We start from the raw sequence: 21,121 nt of genomic DNA, 5'->3' as shown, positions 1-21,121 counted from the left end.
CAAGGACAATTCAGATGCCTAGCTGCTGGGGTAAGAAAACAGTACCTGCCAGGGTGGTATGTTTCCACCAGCACCCGGATATCCTGCTGAGGCAGGCCCTAAATATTCTCACACAACTAAAGCACAAGAAAAAGACTTTAAAACCAGCTATGTGAAGATAGTAGAGATCATTAAAGAGGAAATTAATAACTCCCTCTGAGAAAGCCAGGAAAACACAAACAAAAAATTAGAGGAAATGGCAAAACCCCTCAAAGAAAACAAACAAAGCACAAACAAGAGTTGAAGGAAAAGAATAAAACTGTTCAAAACCTGTGGAAGTATAAAACCCAGTTCCTCGCCAAGTTGTTTAGTGTCTTAGTGTATCTTGTTTTTGTCGTATTTGGTTGTTGTCTTTTGGAGACCTGCTTCTCTCTGAAGCCGAGGGGCGTGGATCTGGGGAGGGGGGAGGTGAGAAGGAGCTAGGAGGAGTGGAGGGATGGAAACTGGTCAGAATGTATCCTATGAGAGAAGAGTCTATTTTTTTTTTTTAAAAATTCATAGTTTTCTACGTAGAAAAAAAATATATTTTTATATGCTTCCCACATAATATTACCTTGGCTTCATTCAAATATTTTTCTTTCTTTCTTTTTTTTTTTTTTTTTGACTATGAATAGTTCCCATGTGCTCCTGTGTTTGAGCACTTGCTCCCAGCTGTTGGAACTGGACATGAAGCCTTAGGTGGCTGTGGAACCTCTGAGAGGAGGGGCTCTCATCAGAGGAAGTCGGGCTCATAGCAGTGGGCTCTGAGGCTTAGAGTCTAGACGGCTTTCAGCTTCCTGGTCCACTGAGATGTGAATAAATCACCCTACACTGCTGCCTCCACAGAGCTAAGCCTCTATGCCTTCTAGGCCATGATAAACAATAGCCTCTAGGGGGCTGGAGAGATGGCTTAGTGGTTAAGAGCGCTGTCTGTTCTTTCAGAGGTCCTGAGTTCAATTCCCAGCAACCACATGGTGGCCCATAACTATAAAATGAGATCTGGTGCCCTCTTCTGGCGGGTATATGTAATAAATAAACAAATCTTCTGTCGGGTGCTCTGTCACTGAAAAGGGAAGTATCTAAACCACCTTTCAGTAGAATGGTCCTATAACTTGTTACCCACACTTCACCTTAGGATGGGAATGGGCATCAATAATCACATTTGGACAGCAGCCATTCACTGCAGCCATCTCAGCCAATGAGAGGAGCCGCCTGCCTGACTGTCAGCCAGTGAGCTAATGACGCAATCATCTCACACTTCAGCAAATCGATACTGTCGTAGGGCAGCAAAGCCATGATTTTCCACTTTTACATAACCTACACATATTTTAGCAGGCAGCCTTGTGTAATTTAAAGTTTCTTTCAAGAACAGGAGCTGTTTAGTAGCCCTAAAACAGTTTCTATTTAAAAAGGAAATGAAAATCTAATTCTCCCCTTTGTCAATTTTCAAAATGAAACAATGTTTTCACAACCATGTCAACTATACTCAAATTAGTTTTGTAATTTTCTTTTCCTTTCGGTAGTAGTATAAACACAGAGTTGTTTTTCAGTAATTAATGGATTTTATCCAACCATAATCAATCATTTTGATGCTCAAATCTCTGCACATTATCCAATTACTCTTTATAATAATCATATGCAATATTACATCATGCTGCTTTACTTATCCGTGATGAAACTAAGACAGAGACAAATTAAGCAACTGAGCACTAAGTGCCTGAGAAGGTTCAGTAACATAGGTCACTCAGGTAAGAACTCCAACCGCCAGCTGGACACAATCAGAGAATGGGGAGTACTTTCATGGTTTGTAAATCCCCACCCCCACCCCGCCATGTAGCTCAATGCAAGGCAGCAAACAGTTCAACAAGCAAGTCAATCATAGTTTCTGGTTGACATAAAAATCACGTAGATGAAATATCATGATAACACGTGGATTAAATTCCAAATGCTCAAGGAGGGAGCAGAAAGGATGAGGGAGGGAAGATGCGAGGAGGGAGCCATAGAAGGCAACAGGTAGAGCTGTCTGTGGTGAGTGATCATTCTTTTACATTTCTTTATCTGAGGTAAGGAGCATGCCATGGCCTGTGTGTGGAAAGCAGAAGACAACCTCCTTACCTGCTGAGCCACTTCACCAGCCCGTAATGAATGATTCCTTAAGCCAGGAGATGAGAGTTCATGGTACTATACTTGCTACCATTTGGTACTTGAAGTTTTCCATCAATAAATAAAATGTTCTGGGATCATTAAAGCACAGGAGATGGATAAAAGTATCTAAACTGATACACAGCACAATGTCTATCTGCTAACATTGTTAGTCTACGGATACAGGAAAGATTAATCACCATACAAATTAACCCAACACAAGCCGAATTAAAGAAGAAATAGATGTGTCCTTGAGATGACAAAACACATACATCAGGGGTGGTGGGGGTGGGCTGGGGGGAAGAGCAGGGACCGCCTCTGACAACTCTGGTGCCTGCGATTTGATCACTTCCCCTTGGCAGGGCTGCCCTTGAAGGCCCACAGAGGAAAGGGGATGCAGGTTATCCTGATGAGAACTGACAGATGGTGGTAAGATGGTGGGGGAAGAGGACCCCCTTTGTCAGAGGTCCAGGACAGGGGAATAGGAAGGGAGGTTGGGAATGGGAAGATAAGAATAAGGGGATTAAAAGAAAAAACAAAAAAACAAAACAAAGACAAAACAAAACAAAAAAGAATAAGGGGATTATAATCAGGATGCAATGTGAATAAATTACAATAAATTAAAAAAATTTAAAAATACTTCAAAGAAAAGACAGTATCTAAAGTATTCTTAATTAGGGTTACTATTGATGTGACAAAACACCATGATCAAAACAACCTGGGTAGGAAAGGGTTTATTTGGCTTACACTTCTTTATCTCTGTTCATTACCAAAGGAAATCAGGACAGGAACTTAAACAGGCAGGAACTTGGAGGCAGGAACTGATGCAGAGTCCATGGAGAGGTGCTGCTGTTTGCTGGCTTGCTCAACATGGCTTATCCATATGGGAATTGCAAATTAAAACTACTCTGAGGTTTCATTTTATGCAGTCAGACTAAGATTAAGAAAGCAAAAGACAACAAAAGCTGGTGGGATGTAGGAAACCAGAAACCCTCATGCACTATAGGTGGGAATAAAAAATGCTTCAGTCACTATGGAAATCAGTGTCAAGGTTCCTCAGAAAACTAGAAATGTGTCTACCAAGTGACCCAACTATATACCCGAAGCTTCCACTTCCTGCTACAGAGACACATGTGCATCCATGTTCATAGCCACTCTATTTACTGTAGTTGGGTGTGGTAGTCTGAATAAAAAAGACCTATGGGGGGTAGAGAGATGGCTCAGGGGTTAAGAGTACTGACTGCTCTTCCAGAGGTCCTGAGTTCAATTCCCAGCAACCACATGGTGGCTCGCAACCATCTAGGATGTGATCTGATGCCCTCTTCTGGCCTGCAGGTGTACATGCAAGCAGAACACTGTATACATAATAAATAAAATCTTAAAAAAAAAAAGACCCATGGATTTAGCTATTTAAATGCTTAAGGACTGGCACTATTTAAAGGGGTGAGGAGGTGTAGTCTTTGAGGAAACGTGTCACTGAAGGTGGGCTTTGGGGCTTCAAAAGCCCAACAGCTCTCTCATTCTGGTTCCTGAGGATCCGAATGTAGAAGTTTTAACTACCATGTCTGCCTTTGTGCTGCCACATGACCTGCCATGAGGATAATGACCTAAACCTCTGGAACAGTAAGCCAGCCCCAACTAAATGCTTTCCTTTATAAGAGTTACCATGGTCATAGTGTTTCTTCACAGCAATCAAACACAGACTAAGACACTAGAACATGGAAACAGTCTATATGTCCATTGACTGGTGCCTGGGTAGAGAAAATGTGATACCAATATATATTGGAATTTTATTCAGCTGTAAAGAAAAATAAATAAATTAACTCTACAGGTAAATGGATGGAGCCAGAAAAACATTCTACTGAGTGAGGTAACCCTGACCCCAAAAAAGATGAACATTTAGAATATTTTAAACCTGTGAGTTGACCTTGGAGTACCTGTAGAATCCTGGTTCTTGGGAAGAGAAAGTCAGGTCTTACAAGACTGGGTAAGGAGCACAGGTGATGTGAAGGAGGGAAGGGAGCAATAAGGAGAGGCATTTAGTGGGGCAAAGGATGGGAAGGATGAGAGAATGAAAGACCAAACATGTATAAACATATACAAATTTATTTTTAAGCTAGAGCTATCACACACAGGGAATCAGACTCTTCCTAGAACCGGTGTGTTGCCAGAGGTATCCCAGAGACCCTCTCCCCACAAAGCAATACAGGCCACTGCTGTTGCTAAGGGGTGCCGACCAAAACTTTATGGTAAAACATTATTGCTAAGGAAACCATACCTATTGGTCACAGGACATGGAGAAATCAAGTTGGTGCTGACCGGGACACAGTGGGCTGGCTCAAGCAAACAGCCAACAGACTAGTGAATCCATGAAGTGTCGGGGCCCTCGGTATGATCCGTAGGTCACCTGAGATCTGTGAGCCACAGCTTGTGTCGCTGGAGAATGACTGTTGGTTTCCCTAATTGTTTTTCTTAGTACGACGCCATGTCATTGTTTAGGTTTCCACTTTACTAAATCAAATGGCAAGCACATTCTGTAAGCAGAGTTTGTGGTTTTCCTGGGATAATTAACCCCACATTTACAACCTCTTGGCTTATTAACAATAATAGATGGCTACGCTCAAGTCCGTTGTGCATGCATTTTGCTAGCTTGCTCTCAGAAACTTTAAACTTGTCCAGACTAATGAATAAGATATTTGTAGCCTGGTAGTTTATTAACATAAACTGTTTATCAAATCTGCCATGTAAGGTCAGTACTATTTCTTCTACTGAATGTTGTGAGGAAAGAAAGCTGACCCAGGGCCTCTCTTTTTCTCCTGTAACCAACAGCAGCCTCTTTCATCCTTTATTCTGGTTCTAAAATGACACTGTTAAAGTTTGTTTTTTTAAAAATATTTTTATTTAATTTATGTGCATTGGTGTGAGGGTGTCAGATCTTGGAGCTACAGATAGTTGTGAGCTGCCATGTGGGTGCTGGGAATTGAACCCGGGTCCTTTGGAAGAGCAGGCAATGCTCTTAACCACTGAGCCATCTCTCCAGCTCCTAAAGTTCATTCTTGTTTTCCAAAATTAAGAACAACAAAGTCTTGTAAACATCACATAAAGATAATATTTAAGACTGTGCTATAATACAATTACTTCATTTACTACTTTTCCTCTGTAATTTCCCCAAATTATCACCTTGAAAAGTTACAAAAAAAAAAAAAAAAAAAAGACAAATCCTTGGTTGAAGAGCTAACAGGGACCACCTTGCCCACCATAGCTCAACAGAGAAGGAAACAGACTAGGGGAATGTAACTGGGATGGGGGAACCATAGGGCAGCCCCAGGACTCCTCCTTTAAGAGTTGTCCACCTCATTTTTAAGTCAGGCTCTCCCCCTGGCTTGGAACTTGCCAAGAAAGTTAGGCAGACTGTCTGTCAAGCCTGGGATGGGTGGGGTGGAGGTGGGAGGTGTGCCTGTCTCCACCTCCCCAGTGCTGGCATTATAAGCACGGGTCCCCACACCCATTTTTTTGGTGTGTGAACTTTGAAGAACTCAATACGCAACCTCATGCTTGAAAGGCAAGTAAGTGCTTTGCCAGTGGAGCTGTCTCCCAGAGCCACAAGTTTAACTTTCTTCCTTTCTTTTTTCTTTTCCCAGACATTCACTTTATTTTTCTGGTATAAAAACCCTATCCTATGTGGCGGCCGTAAGTCCTGGTTCCTCCGACCTAGGATTCTAGTGTGTGTTTTCACAAGATGGTCAGTGAACTCCCCATAGGTAGACTTGATAAACGACTCTTTCCAGAGGTTGGAAGGTACCAGAACATGGTCAAGAGAAGGACCCATGGGGAACAATGCCTTGGGGAACTGTGAGAGAGGCTCCAGGAAAAAAAAAAAAGGCAGAGAGCCTTTTACCTCAGGTGCATTTTGTTCCCTGGGTTGTTCTTGGATGTGATTTTATGCCTCCTATGAACAACATTCATATTCAATTTATAAGGCATGTTGACTCTTGTTGGATGTCAGGACACAGCTATAGACTGCAGTCTGGTGAAAGCATACGTTGAGTGCTGTCCTCACTGTACCTCAATCTGGACATGGCCTTCTGCTTTGCTTTTGTGCTTTCCCAGATATAACCTGTACTATGTGTCAGGCAATTGTGTTTCAGTTGCTCTGTCCTGAGAAGTTCTGGGAAAGTGCTGCTCTGTTGAATTTATTTACATGTTTTTTTTTTTAATCATCTTTTTCTGAACTCAACCAACCTTCCTTGGATCACTGCTTTTTTTTGTTACCTTCATGTATAAAAGTCCACTGAAACTGAAGTAAAGCGGGTCCTCAGATCACCAGTCTCACAGAAACAGATCTGCAGAGGCTGGCAAAAGTCAACAGGGGGTCAAGAAACTGCAGGTTTTGGAGATGGTATCAAAGGTGGTCTTGTCAAAGTTGCCCAAGGTGGGAGTGTGGCCCCTGGCTGATGTATAACAGTCATCAATACTGGACATCAGCAGCAGCTTCTTGGGCACAGGAGCAGAGGCCAGTGCCTCTGGAGGGAGAGATGAGACACACCAAAACAGACCCACAGTGGCCTGTCACCTTCCATGGAAGAGTGTGGGGCTGGCCATTCTTGTTCCTCCAGTAGCCTCTGCACACAGGGACAATAGCAGTGGCTACCTCTTTGGAGCAATTAACATTAAGATCAACATGACCCAATGGTCCCCAATAATGACAAAAGCCAGGAACCTGGTCTGGTGGCCAGCCAAGTCTGCTTCTGCACTGGCATGGACTTCAGAGTCTCATCCTTTAGGGATTCTCCCAAGAAAAAATTAATTATTACAGATTTATCTCTAGACCTCCTCCTGGGACTTGATCTTCATGTCCTTGACCAGGTGGCCCAGCTTGGTGACAGGGATCCACTGTTCGTCTTCAGCTTTACCTCCACAAGTCCTGTGGCCTCAACCGCGGCCACGGCCACAGCCACAACTGACCTCAGCCTCTATGACTGCTGTGCATTCATCTACAGAAGCTGGTGTTGTCTACCATTCTACCATTTAGTGTTTTTCTAAATAATGAATTTAATGTTCTAATGATCACATACCCAGCTAGTGGCAGGGAACGGACGAGAACCCAGGCCTTTACAACATCGTGTTCCTCAATTGAACTGAACTGCAAGGTCTATTACAATTATTTCTTACAGTTTGCTGAGTTCAATGCATGCACTGTGTATTCAGGAGCCACTCCAGGCTCAGGCAAGTGGTACACAGACACACACGCAGGCAAAACACTCGTATGCATAAAATATAACGCAAATGAAGGGAATTTGAAAACAAGAGGTTTGAATATGTAAATCTAACCTTTTCACTCTACAGGCCAAGCACTGCTGCGTTCCCTGTAGAATTCTGCTTCAGCCTGTGTTACGCTGAGTCACACCCCAATCCCTGCTAATGAACCCGCCTTTTCCCAGGGCCTATCTTCCTTTTAAGAACATAACAGGAAATAAAGGATGTAGAAATAAAATTATTTACCCATAGCCCAGTGTTCTTAGCAGATGAAAACGCCGTGACCTTTGAAAATGAAGTTTCCAGGGACTGGAGAGATGGCGCAGTGGTGAAGAGCACCGCCTGCTCTTCCAAAGGTCCTGAGTTCAATTCCCAGCAACCACATGGTGGTTCACAACCATCTGTAATATGATATGATGCCCTCTTCTCACCTACAGGTGTACATGCAGGCAGAACACTTTATACATGATAGATAGATAGATAGATAGATAGATAGATAGATAGATAGATAAAAAAGAAGATGAAGAAGTTTCCAGAACTGCCATGAAAGAGCACAAGTCATTTTGTACAGAAGAACTTGTCAAGTAAAACCATCACAGTAAACTATAAATAACAAATAAATAACAAGGGCTTACCTGCCATGTTGGAGCCCGTAGGTTCAATTCCCAGTACTATCTACAAAACAAAACAGAAACACAAGTCCTGGGGACGTGGTACAGTTGACAGAGTACTTCCCTAGCATATGTGAGGCTCTGGGTTTGATCCACGGCATCATACAAAGCCAATGTGGTGGCATGTACCTATAATCCAGACCTCAGGTGGCAGAGGCAGGAGGATCAGAAGCTCAAGATCAGCTTTAGCTTTACAGTGATTTTTGAGGCCAGTCTGGGCAACATGAGACCCTGTCTCAAACACACACACACACACACACACGTGCGCGAAAGCAAGACAGTATTGTTGAAATTCTCCAAGGGAAGTGGGATCATTATTTATTCAATATTTTTCATTACTTTTCTGAATTGTATCAATCTTACAGTAAGAAATGAAAGCAGTGGTGCTTAGACCCAATCCTGGCAAAGAGCCTATAGTCTAGTGAGGAATATCAAGAAACAAAAGAAACTGAAGATGGGGATGATAGTCCTAGGAGGGACGAACGTGAGTGCTGGGAGCCAACCGGAGAGGCAGGACTTAGCCCGGTGGGCAGTGTTCCTGCTTCTCCAAGAAGAGGCCTGTGACTATGTCATAGATGGTGTGAGAAAGCAAATCAGGAAGCAGAGAGGCCTGGAAAGGAGGTGTTTGGGTTCCAAGGGTGTTCTTTGTTTAAAAATTTTTTTAACGTAATATTATGATGTTGGGAATTATTTGGGAATTTCACATCATGAACCCTGATCACACTCACCTCTCAGTCCTCCCAGGTCAGCTATCCCACCCTTGTGACCTACCACTACCTGAAGGAGGAGGAGGAGGAAGAGGAGGAGAAGGAGGAGGAAGAGGAGGAGGAGGAGGAGAAGAAAGAGGAGGAGGAGGAGGAGAAGAAGAAAGAGGAGGAGGCAGAGGAGAAGGAGGAGGAGAGAAGGAGGAGGAAGAGGAGGAGGAGGAGGAGAAGAAGAGGAGAGGAGGAGGAGGAGGAGAAGAAAGAGGAGGAGGCAGAGGAGGAGGAGGAGGAGGAGAAGGAGGAGGAAGAGGAGGAGGAGGAGGAGGAGAAGAAGGAGGAAGAGGAGGAGGAGGAGGAGAAGAAAGAGGAGGAGGCAGAGGAGAAGGAGGAGGAGGAGGAGAAGATGATGATGATTAAAGTCAGAACAAAACCACGAGTCCAATCCATACTGCTCGTGTACTCACTGGACCATGGTCTAACTCCCAGTGCCTAGACCCTTAACTACAACAGAGTCCTTCCTCACCCCGCCCCTGCCAGAAGCTCTCAGTAGTGGAGAGCTACACTTCAGCATCCTTATTGCAAATTTCCAGACTGTTCTTTGATGGTGCTGTGTCCATGCTGTTACTTTTGGGGGACTGGGAGGTAGGGGTTGTCACAGCAGCTTTCGCTGTCCTTCTTTCAGGATCAAGAACTAAACAAGAAATGTGAACAAACAGCTACAGCCCCTTGGTCCCAGCTTACCTAAGTTTGAATCCTGGATCTGCCTCTTATTATGTGATCGGGGGCAGTTTATTCCTAGTGTAAACGCATCTAAAAATGGAAATAGCTATATCTCCACAAAGAGTTGCTATGCAGGTTAAGTGAATGTAAACCCCGTTTGGGGCGTGTCTTAGTTAGGGTTTTATGACCGCGGAGAGACACCATGACCATGGCAACTCCTATAAAGGAAAACATTTCACTGGAGTTGGCTTACAGTTTCAGAGGTTTAGTCCACTGTCCTCACGGTGGGAAACAGTGCAGCACGCACGCAGGCAAGGTCCTGGAGATGAAGCTGAGAATTCTACATCTTGACTCTCAGGCACAGAAATAGAATGTGTATCACACAAGGTAGAGCATACAAGACCTCAAAGCCAACCTCCGCAGTGACACACGTCCGACAAGGTGACACCTACTCCAATAAGGCCACACCTTGTACAAGTGCCACCCCTTCTGGGTCAAGCTTTTAACCCCTGAGTCTATGGGGATCACTCCTATTCACACCACCACAGGGCGTTTAGCGCATGCTCATAGTGAGTCCTAATGAACATCAACAATTGACATTACTATAAATGCCATTTTTATTCTTTCTTTTTTTTTTTTCTTTTGATGTCTTTGTTCTTCCATAGACAGGAGCTGACTATGTGGCTGAAGCTGTCCTCAAATTTGTGATCCTTCTTGTCTCAACCCCCTGAAAGCTGGAATCACACATACACACGGTCCATACACGGACCATCATGGCAGGAGAGGCAGCCGGAACTTGGCCGCACTGCATCTGCAATCAAGTATCAGTGGACGGGCTGGAAAGATGGCTAGGCAGGCGAGCACATTTGCTGAGCTGAGCTCGGCCCCTGGGACCCACATAAGAACCTGGATGTGGTAGTGTCTGTAATCCCTACACTCCTACCATGACAGGTGAAGTAGAGGTAGAATAGCCTGGAAGTTCGCTAGGCCAGCTAGCTAGCCTAGAGTGTATGCAGTGGGGCATCAGAACAAGAGAGGCCCCGCCTCAACAAAGGAGGTTGGGAGAACTGACTCCTAAAAGCTGTCCTCTGACCTCCACATGGACACCATGGCACGTTCGCGCCCATAAACAGAATAAATAAAGTTTCAGAATAAGAAAAAGAAGGAACGAGTGATCAGGAATACTAGTGCTCGCTGGCTTTCTGCATCATCAGTTATCCACGATCCATTGTGCAGGGTACATTACCCTCCACAGTCAAGATGGCTCCGCCCACATCAGTTACTGTAAGCAAGAAAACCCTCCACAGGCATGCCTAAACGACCATCTTCCAGGTGGATCTCGATTTGGTCATGCGGGCCGCTAACACAAGCCATCTCGTGGGACGTCCTTATCTTTGTCTCTCAATGCCTGAGTCTGGCTCTCTGTTTTTCTAGTTCTTTCTGTGGCGCAGAATGCCCTCAATTTTCTCAATGCTTTAGCTAAGAAATAGATATGAACTCTTAGTCTGCGGCCTGAGTCATAGATTCATAATGGATATTGCTGGCAACGCTAACTAACACAAATTAAAACTTAAAATGACTATGACTTCATGCAGTAAAACAGAGTATTGACTAAAGGGGGGAGGGGCTGGCTTCAGATCAAATAAATTTACCCTGGAAAATTGTATCTGATGTTGGTAACAGTTCTCAAAGGGACTTCATGTCAGAGGCAACTCAAATTGGTCACTGCTGATCTCTACAGGACTCGTGGGTGCATAAATTTACTCTCTAAATTTTGCAGGAGAGGATTTGGGAATGGAGCTCAATGACAAAGCGCCTCTTAGTGTGGGCAAGACCCTGGGTTGAAATAGAATTAAATGGAGACATTCTTCTGTCAGAAAAAAAGCGTCGGTAACCAAGGGGAAAAGATAGCCATATTAGTCACTTTAAATGGTTTTCTTTTTTTTTTTTTTAATTAATGTATTTATTTATTCTTTAAATGGTTTTCTAAACAGCATTTCTCTGTGTAACGAGCCTGGCTGTCCTGGAACTTGCTCTGTAGATCTGTCTGTCTCTGCCTCCCCAGTGCTGGGACCAAAGGCATGTGCTACCACCACCCAGCAATTCTAGGTACTTTTAAGTTAACAATCAGTACTAACTTTTAGAGTAGCACTATGTATGCAGTCTCTAGTACTTGGAAGACTGACGCAGGAGGCTCCTGAGTCAGAGAGCAGCCTGAGTCATGTAGCAAGGCCCTATCTCAGAATGAAATGAGACAAAAGGCCCAACAATAACAAAGCAAAACAAACAAAAAGAAACAAATTCAATCCATTATTTTTAATAGCAAAATTTCAAAATACAGGGTACAAAAATTGATCAATAAAGGCATTTGTGTATATTAAGGCTGATTATTTGTTGAGTTTCTTAATATTTACTAGGGCTATTGGTGTTTACATCTAAGATGGTCTAGGAATATGTAGCAATGTTAAGATAATTTTGATTCATTACCAAATTATTACTAGGATGCAAAGGATTGGGCTCAGGATTGGGGTATGGATCAGGCTGGGGGTACATGTGCACAGAAGAGATGTTAGGGGGAAACAGAGGGCAGAGTGTCCTCAGAATGAGCACCCTGCTCCCCATCCTCACCCCCACCCCCACCCTGTGCTATCTGGAATCCTGTGTTATATCTCATGGCTGTTTCATCAAACAGAACAGTGTACAAACTTCAGCGTTGGGCCCTTAAGAAAGAGTTTCAGCACTTACTAGCTGTAGTAGTGGTACCCTGAAGGAGTCACCATTTCTCCAAGCTTCAGCCTCCTCTTCTGAACATGGGAATTGCAGGGGTGCTCACCTCCCAAGGTTACAGTAAAGACCGTAGAGCCGATGCCACTGCAGTCAGCCTCAGGGCAGATAAGAGCTACAGCAACTCTGTGTGCAAGTTCATTAAATTGCATAGACTTTGTGTCTGGTTAATTTTGATGTGTGATGTTTTTATTTATTTGCACGTTTTGTTTTGTTTTGCTTTTTGAAAGTGTGTACAGCTTTTTAAAAATTTATTTATTATGTTCAGAAGAGGGCAGTGGATCTCAGTATAGATGGTTGTGAGCCACCATGTGGTTGCTGGGAATTGAACTCAGACCTTTGGTAGAACAGCCAGTGCTCTTAACCTCTGCACCATCTCTTCAGCCCTTGCAAGTTTTTTTTTTTTAATAATAAAATTTATTTTAAAGATGGCTACTATTCTATGCAGTTGTTCTACTTTTCCTGTGAGTGTGTGTCTGTGTTTGTACACACACTTCCAGAAGTTACATAGTTCCTTTGGAATAGGATCGTCAGGTCGCATTTCTTTTCCACTGTACTAGTTCCGGGGCCCCAGCACAGTGTCCTGCTTCACATTGGATGGTACAGATTTTTAGCTGGCGGTTGCACGCGAAAGAGAAAGCCAAATAAAAGGGGGAAGAGAAAAGGGCTGGAGGCCAGGGCCGTTAGACATGTGGGATGCATCAAAAGCCAACTGGACAGATGGTTAGTGGAGATCGGAGGGAGGCAGGGAGAACACCTGGGCGCCTCACTAATTAGCTGACAGGTGGGTCAAGGATTGGAAAAGGTAGGACACTGGCTGTTGCGTATTCCCCAGAATCTGACGCTGCCTGAGGCAGGGTTTGTTTCTGCGGTTTCTCTGGGTTAGTACAAGTTCAAAATATGTCCCCCTTCACCTTGAAGCAGCCCTGAACAGAAGGGAAGCGTTACTGACGGGTTTGATAACTGGGCCTCTCTCAAAAGACTCCAAGCCACTTTGACCTCAGCTAGCTCTCTGCTTCCTCCAGGCACATCTCCATGCAACTAAAATACAGCTTGGAAAGACAGCTCGGTGCCCTCACCGTCGCTGTGGCTTCCTCAAGCCATGACACGCTTTCTCTTTTATGAGGCTGTGGGGCTGTAATTCTCCTTGCTTGACGTTAATGGCACCTTCATGTTAGCAAGAGGCTTTGTGGCCAATTTGTCTGAGAACTGCCTTGCTGAGCCCTGCCAGGGTTAATCCTCCAGGCTGATCAGGAGGATAGAGCAAAGTGCTCACACTGGTGCTCGTGGCCCACTGGTCCTAAAGGACAGGAACGCAGTTGTCCGATGTCATCGCTCCTCAAACATCTCCGAAGTGACTCATTGCCCTCTGTACCTAAGTAACTGTGTCTAGCTCTGTTTTCTATATTCAAGCCACTGGCGGGTTCTGACGCCAAGACCCCAAAGGCACTCCTAAGCCCTCCATTTCTGTAACCCTGCAACCTACCGTGTTTCACTCCCAACACCAGCTGATTCATCTCCTGCCACTGCCAATCCTCCACCAAGGGGACAGATGTGTGTGTGTGAGTGAATGTGCGTGCGTGCGTGTGTGTGTGTGTTTTGCTTTTTGAGACATGGTTTCTCTCTGTAGCCCTGGCTGTCCTGAAACTCTCTCTGAGGACCAGGCTGGTCTCAAACTCAGAGATCTGCCTGTCTCTGCTTCCTGAGTGCTGGGATTACAGGCATAGGCCACCATGCCGGAGGGTTGTATGCAGTTTTTAAACTTTCTGACATGTTGAGAAAAATTGTCATGGATATCCTATAGGAAACATAGAGTGTGTGAGTGTGTGTATGTATTTGTATGTTTGTGTTTGTGTGTTGTGTGTGTCTGCATGTGTTCATGTGTGTGTGTTCATGTATGTGTGTTCGTGTGTATGTGTGTGTGTATGTTTGCTCCCACACATGTGTTCACTCCAGGGGACAACCTCAGTTGTCACCCTTCAGGCACCATCTACCTTGTTTTTGAGATAGGATCTCTCCTTGGCCAATAGTTTGCTAAGTAGACTGGACTGGCTGGTCAGCAAGCCCCAGAGACCCACCTGTCTCCATCCTCCCAGCACTGGGAGTACAGGTGGCTAACACTGTGCTTCTTAAGATGGGTTCAGGGGATCCAATCCAGCCCCCTGCTTATAAGGCAAGCACGTTACTGACCCAACTGTCTCCCTAGATAATGCGTAGTATTCTTTTAGAAGCAAAATCAGGCTGCGGAGATGGCTCAGTTGGCAAAGCGCTTATTGTACAAGCGCAAGGATCTGAAGTTAGATCTCTGGCATGCATATAAAACAATGAGTGGGAAGGGGAACCCAGTGCTGGGGAGATAGGCTGACTCCCAGGGTTTGCTGACCAACCAGCCTAGCCAGTCTGTGAGTTCTCCAGGCTCAGTGAGAGACCCTGTCTCAAAATGTACAGTGGAGAACCATTGAGGAGGACATCCAATGTCAGCCTCTGGTCTCCACATAAATACCTGTATCTGTGTGTGTGTGCACATACATATACACACAGCACACACAAGTTTTTTTAAAAAAAATGTGAAGCTGGGCATGGTGCTGCACGCCTTTAATCTTAGCACTCAGGAGGCAGAGGTAGGCAGATCTCTGTGAATTCAAGGTCCAACTGGTCTACAAAGCGAGTCTAGGACAGCCAAGGCTACACAGAGAAGCCCTGTCTCAAAAAATAGCAACAACAAAATTGAAAATAGTCGGGCAATGGTGTTGGCACATGCTTTTAATACCAGCACTTGGGAGGCAGGGGCAGGAGGATCTTTGTGAGTTCCAGGCTAGCCTCTACCATAGAGTGAGTTGGGACACTCAAGGATACACAGAAAAACTCTTTCTTGAACGCCACCCCCAAATGAAAATATAGCAACTATTTGAAAGCTGCTTCTGAATAAAAGAGATTTATCTAGAATAAAACCCACGGTCCCATGTGTGGTGGGTCTTCTGTGGTGGCTGGCATCCTGCCCACCTCTCCATAATCTTTCTTTCTCATTTCCTTTGGCTCCAGTTGTGACTTCTGGGATCACTATGTTCTCTTCTGTCTCTGGAGTCTCTGTGCATTTCTCTAACTCCTGGAAGGCTCTTGGCCCAGGGCTTTCAGCGAACCTTCCATCTCAGTCTGCAGATCCACCTTGAGTAGCCTTCTTTCCACTCGAGGGCACTCTAGACACCATTACATTTTTCCTGCCTGCATCCTGAGCTAGAATGCAAGTACCACTGAAAGAGAGAACTCATGCACAATTACCATGCCTCCCTCACACAGCACAAGGCTCTGGAGAAAAGTCAATCCGTCTTCTAGCAAACCACCTGCAGTTCTCATTATAATCAGTAGAGGGCAGCAAAGACCTTGAATGGTCTAACGCCCGGCATTACTCTCAAAACTTAATTCTTAAATCTTGCTCTTTGTCAAAGAGCTTGAGTTCATCAGAAATTTAAGGAACATATTCACTAACGCAGATTCCTCCCTCTCCCTTACTCACGGAACAGTCGTCATTCTGAACTACTTAAAAGCTTACACAAGGCATTTCTGGGTGGTTGTTGTTTGTTTGTTTGTTTTTCGTTTTGAGTTCAAGCTGCAAATGTACCCTTAAGAAACAAAGGCAGCTTTTATCTTTCCCCAATGAGTCTTTGTGTTATAATTCAAGGAGGAAAAGTCTGGATCTAGTTTCTAATAAACTCTTGTTCAGGGATGTTTTTTTTAACTTCCAGTTTTGCTGAAAAACTAGAAGTAGTTGGAAGAAAAAAATAATAAAAGAATGTACTCTTATATGAAAAAAAAGAAAAAAGAAAAAAGAAACAAAGGCAAATGTTATATAGCTTAAGCCAAAAAAAAAAAAAAAAAAAAAAAAAAAAAAAAAAAAAAAGCAGCCCAAAGGCCTAAAGCCTGTACCTGCCTGCCTAGCAAGCCAGGAGTGGGAGGAGAGGCGTATTCCATAGTCCACAGCTGTTAAGACTTAGGGATTTACAGCTCTCCCTTATGGCTTGTGGGAGGAGCTGGTACCAGTTAGGCTGCTGTCTGTCTATGCCTCAGTACCAGTAAGAACAAGCTGTGTGTCTGCTTTGGTGCCCTCTCGGCATCTGTCTCTGCTTATTTCTCTCTCTCTCTCTCTCTCTCTCTCTCTCTCTCTCTCAACATCTTGAGTTCCTGCTCCCTCAGGGCAAGGACTTCAAAGTCTAAGTTCCCTGTCTGTCTGTCTTTCTTTCTTTCTTGCTGGGGACGGCGGGAGGGGGGGGGGCGGTGTCGAGACAGTTTCTCTGTGTAGCCTTGGCTGTCCTGGACTCACTTTGTAGATCAGGCTGGCCTGGAACTCACAGAGATCCTCCTGCCTCTGCCTCCCAAGTGCTGGGATTACAGGCCTGCGCCACCACTCCTGGCTCTAAGTCTCTTGCCTTTATGGGCTGCCTGGAAACTTTCACTAAGTTCACACTGCACCTGGATCCACAGACAGAGGATGTCTGCACTACATACAGTGGTGCCTTCATAAACCCCCTGCTAGCACATCCTTCAACTCCTATGCATGTTGAACACAGGCCAGTGTTCTGTGAGTAGAGGTGCTACATTTGACCGAAACCGCAGTAAGAATAATCAAAGGAGCCATAAGGATCTGGGCCTGTAGTACAGGCCTATAATCCCAACAACGTGAAAGGCTGATGCAGGAGGATCAAAAATTCAATGCCTGCTTGAGCTACAGAGCCTATTTAAGTCCAAACTGGACATCTTAGTGAAATCCTGTCTCAAAATGAAAAGTACCAAAAAGGCTGGTGGTGTAGCTCGGTGTCAGGGTGCGTGCCTCGTGCACACAAGGCACCAAGTTCAATCCTCAGTACTGCAGATAAAGAGTGGGCTGTGGGGATTGTCAACCTTAGCTCTGCTGACATTTTGGGCTAGGCATAACAATATGGGAGAGTTCTAAATTGCTCATGACATCTCTGGTCTCTACCGAGTGTCTTAGGGTTACTATCATCTGATGAAACACCATGACCAAAAGCAAGTTGGAGAGGAAAGGATTTATTTGGCTTCAACATCACACAGTTCATCATTGAAGGCAGTCAGAACAGGAACTCAAACAGGGCAGGATCCTGGAGGCAGGAGCTGATGCAGAGGCCACAAGAGAGATGCTGCTTATTGGCTTGCTTGCTTGCTCCCCATGGCTTGTTCAGCCTGGCTTTTTTGTTATTTGTTTGTTTTGGTTAGTTGGTTTGGTTTTTCGAGACAAGGTTTCTCTGTGTAGCCTTGCCTGTCCTAGAGTCGCTTTGTAGACCATGCTGGCCTCGAACTTACAGTGATCTGGCTGCCTCTGCTTCCCAAGTGGTGGAATTAAAGGTGTGCATGTGACACCAGGACCACCAGCACAGGAATGGCACTGGCCACAATGGGCTGGGCCCTCTCCCATCAACCATTAATTAAGAAAATGCCCCATAGAAGAATCATATAGAGGTATTTTCTCAACTGAGGCTCCCCTCTATGACTCTAGCTTGTGTCAAGTTGACAGAAAACTGGCCAGCACAGACAGGCTGTAATAGCCACAATGTCTCCAGATGTTGGCAACTATCTCCTGGCAGAAATTTCTTCTCCAACCCTCTGAACTGCAACTTTAAGGAGACTGTTGTAGAGCATTTAAGGATACTGTTGCAGCCTGGCATCAGGGACCTTTTTGTATCTAGTTTTGCTCTCCTTACTCCATTTGTATCTCTTGTCACTTGAAGCCTCTGGACTTGCTGGACTGGACACCTGACCTCACCTCACCTCTCAGTTTCTCTCCCCTGGGAATCTGAAACTCAGGCCAAGGAACAAACTACCATATGAGTTCCTAGTGGAGGTCAAAACTTTAATGTAAAAATCAGATGTGTGTGTGTGTGTGTGTGTGTGTGTGTGTGTGTGTGTGTGTGTGTGTCTGTGTGTCTGTGTGTAAACTGAGTTGCCTTCATGCAGTTATAAGAATAAAAAAAAAATAGGCAAAAAGCACAAAGTAGGCACTTGGCGTGAGTTCCATCTACCCGTGACTCCTTCTAAAGCACAACCACATTTCAGCTGATAGTGGTTTAAGGCATCCCTGTGCATTTATAACTCCTCCTGCCTCTTCTGTGAGAGGGTGGTGGTTTTTTAAAACTGTTTTCTGTCCCTAGCCAATGTGGGAGTCCTACTTGAAACATTCTATGTGGCTTGGAACTAAAATTGTAAGCAGAAAACATCAGGGTACAGGTAGCTGATAGAGCCCAGACTTGGCGTTTACCTGGCCGGACCTTGTCATAGCCTCTTATCATCCACTCAGAGGCAGCTTACCCACTGACAGCAACAGCCACTTAGGGCTCTGCATGTAGATTCCTGAGCAGGTGAGCCTGATCAGCTCGTATATAAAACATGGCTGGCTGCTCTCCCAGGGACCACCCCTCATTGGTTTTGTTCTGGTGAATAGTCCCAAGTGGTGAGTGATAATTAAACTGTATGGACCCTGAGGTATGAGGAAACTCTTAGGGGGGTGGAGCTTATGGGGAGTGATGTCATCTTTGATACAAGAGGACAAACTAAGAGGCTTCTAACCCATGCCCTTCCCATCTGCTTTGGGTATGTCGTGTGAGGACATGGTACATAAAGTTGTGTAGGCAACTTGCAGCACAGGTGATGCTGGGAGATACAGAAAATGTGGCAGATGAGGGTTTTGTATCCTGGAGCTGGTGACCCCTGGAGCCATTTACCTTTGGACTTTTTATTACATGTTGTGGCCTTACAGTTTAAGCTGCCTTCACTCTGGCGGGTGTCTTGTTACTTGAAGCACAAATGATCCTGACCAAGGCAGGTTACCTCATCTTTTCAGGTCAGGTCGCTTAGGTCCTAGGATAGACTCTAGCCGGCAAGTCTGTAAATAGAGGAAATTAGAGACTCACTGAAGCTTTAGTCTGAGGTTCTTCTATACTCATCTCCTAAGAAACAAGGGCATTCTTTTATAGAACCGAATCATCATCATCATCATCACCGCTATTATAAATTTAACACTAATTATGCTATCATCTAATACAAAAACCTTAAACTCCAATTTTCGAGCTGGGGAGATAACTCAGTACTGTGCTGTCTTACAAGTACAAGGACCTAAGTTTGATCCTTAGAACCCATGAGAGTCAGGCATAGTGACACTGTCTTGTAATCTCAGGCCAGGGGAGGAGGAGATGGATCCCTGGGATTCAGTGCCCAGCCAGGCTAATTTAATGGGAAAGCTCAAAGTCAATGACAGACAATGTCTCAAAAGCAAGTGGATTGGTCTCTTGAAGAATAAAACCTGAGGTTGTTCTTTGCCTCTATAACCCGGACAAATGCACTTACACACGTGTGAGTACACAAGCTCGTATACAGAGGAGCCTATAGAGGTGACTTACCGGGGCTCAGTAGGAAAACAACTTGACGGGCATAATACAAATCTTAGCAGCTTCCAGGAGGCAGGAGACGATGAAGCAAGCCGTCATGCCTTTTGAGTGAGGGGCAGCGATGGAGGTCTACAAGATGCTGTGGAGAGAAGGAGGGAGGAAGAGTCTTCAGGGGAAAGAGTGGGGGAAAGCCCAGAGTGTTAGGGCAAGCACACTCAGTTGCCATCTGGGTGGATATCCAAAGAAGAGATAGAAAGGGGAGGATGGTTTGTGTTAGAACTCGGAAGAGCCCTCGGGCTTGGCAGTGCAGCTCGGTGGGAAGCTGCCTGAATCCTTTTCAGCTTCTGATGGTTGCGATGCCTTCCTTTACCTTCTGTTTATCTTAGCTTTCACTTATGTTCAGCCTTTCTCTGCTGCGTCTGTTCCCTTTTGTGTTCCTTCTCTTTGAGTCTTCACTTCTAAAATGATTAAAATCAACTTTACTTGTGAGTTCTTCTTACCTTCGGAGGTTTCTAATTCTGACTCAGGGAGTCCTTTCTTTTCTAATGTCATTTTCCTAGATCATTTTAAAACAGTAAGTTATATTCCCCCTCCCCCACCCCCCATCTTTGTAAACATTTCTTTCTGGTTTATTGGAATGCTGTTCTGCCCAGTGCTTCCTTTTCTTCTCATATCAACTTATTTGAGGGCTTTTTTTTTTTTTTTTTTTTTTTTTTTTTTTTGGTAAATTTTATGCAAACTTCAATGTTTCCAGTGAAAGATGCATCAGAATAAGCTTTCCTGCATCACAACTCTATCACTTCCTCTTTTGGTGTCCTTACAAGAACTGTCTGGTGTGAGACTCCGCCTCCTTTAACCTGGGTCTTCTGTTTCCCTTCATACTCTCCCAGGTGGTCCCTGTCTTACAACTGGCTCTCTACACACAGTCTACCATTAGTGTGAGGCCTTTTAATATAAAGGAGCCTTTTGGTTTTGAAGGGCCACAGAGCCAAGACTGCCTCTTCTTCAGACCTTCCCTTCGGCGCACCCACGGAGCCACTGCAGTGTTCAATCATGTTCCCAAACGGCCCTCCACTGCTTTTCAGCGATGACCCAGCCCCATCACTGTTCTGTCTCAGTTCCACCACGTTCCTCTCTTCTGTGTACACTGACACAATGTGCATCATCAATTGTCTTTGTTGGCTTTCATATGTCTGTTCAGATTTGGGGGTTCTTGGGCTGTCTTATTCATTGAGGTAACCTTAAATTGTTGACACTGGGCCATATATGTTGCTGTTTAATCTGTCCTTATATTTTGCCAAATGATAGTGGCACATACCTTTAGTCCTAGCACTTGGGAAGCAGAGGCTGGCAGACCTCTGAGTTTGAGGCCAGCTTGATCTACAGAATAAGTTCCAAGGCAGCCAAGGATATGTAGAGAAACCCAGTCTCA

General features: G+C 44.7%; 1 pseudogene; it reads right to left on the bottom strand.

Moving 5' to 3' along the window:
- Nucleotides 1-1,270: 1,270 nt before the first annotated feature.
- LOC127204784 (40S ribosomal protein S2-like) lies at nt 1,271-20,852 on the bottom strand (annotated as a pseudogene).
- Nucleotides 20,853-21,121: the final 269 nt, after the last annotated feature.

Source organism: Acomys russatus, chromosome 20 (genome assembly GCF_903995435.1).
Source record: "Acomys russatus chromosome 20, mAcoRus1.1, whole genome shotgun sequence".
Taxonomy (NCBI): domain Eukaryota; kingdom Metazoa; phylum Chordata; class Mammalia; order Rodentia; family Muridae; genus Acomys; species Acomys russatus.
The sequence above is the reverse complement of the archived record's forward strand: the minus strand, read 5'-3'. Positions and strand labels throughout refer to the sequence as shown.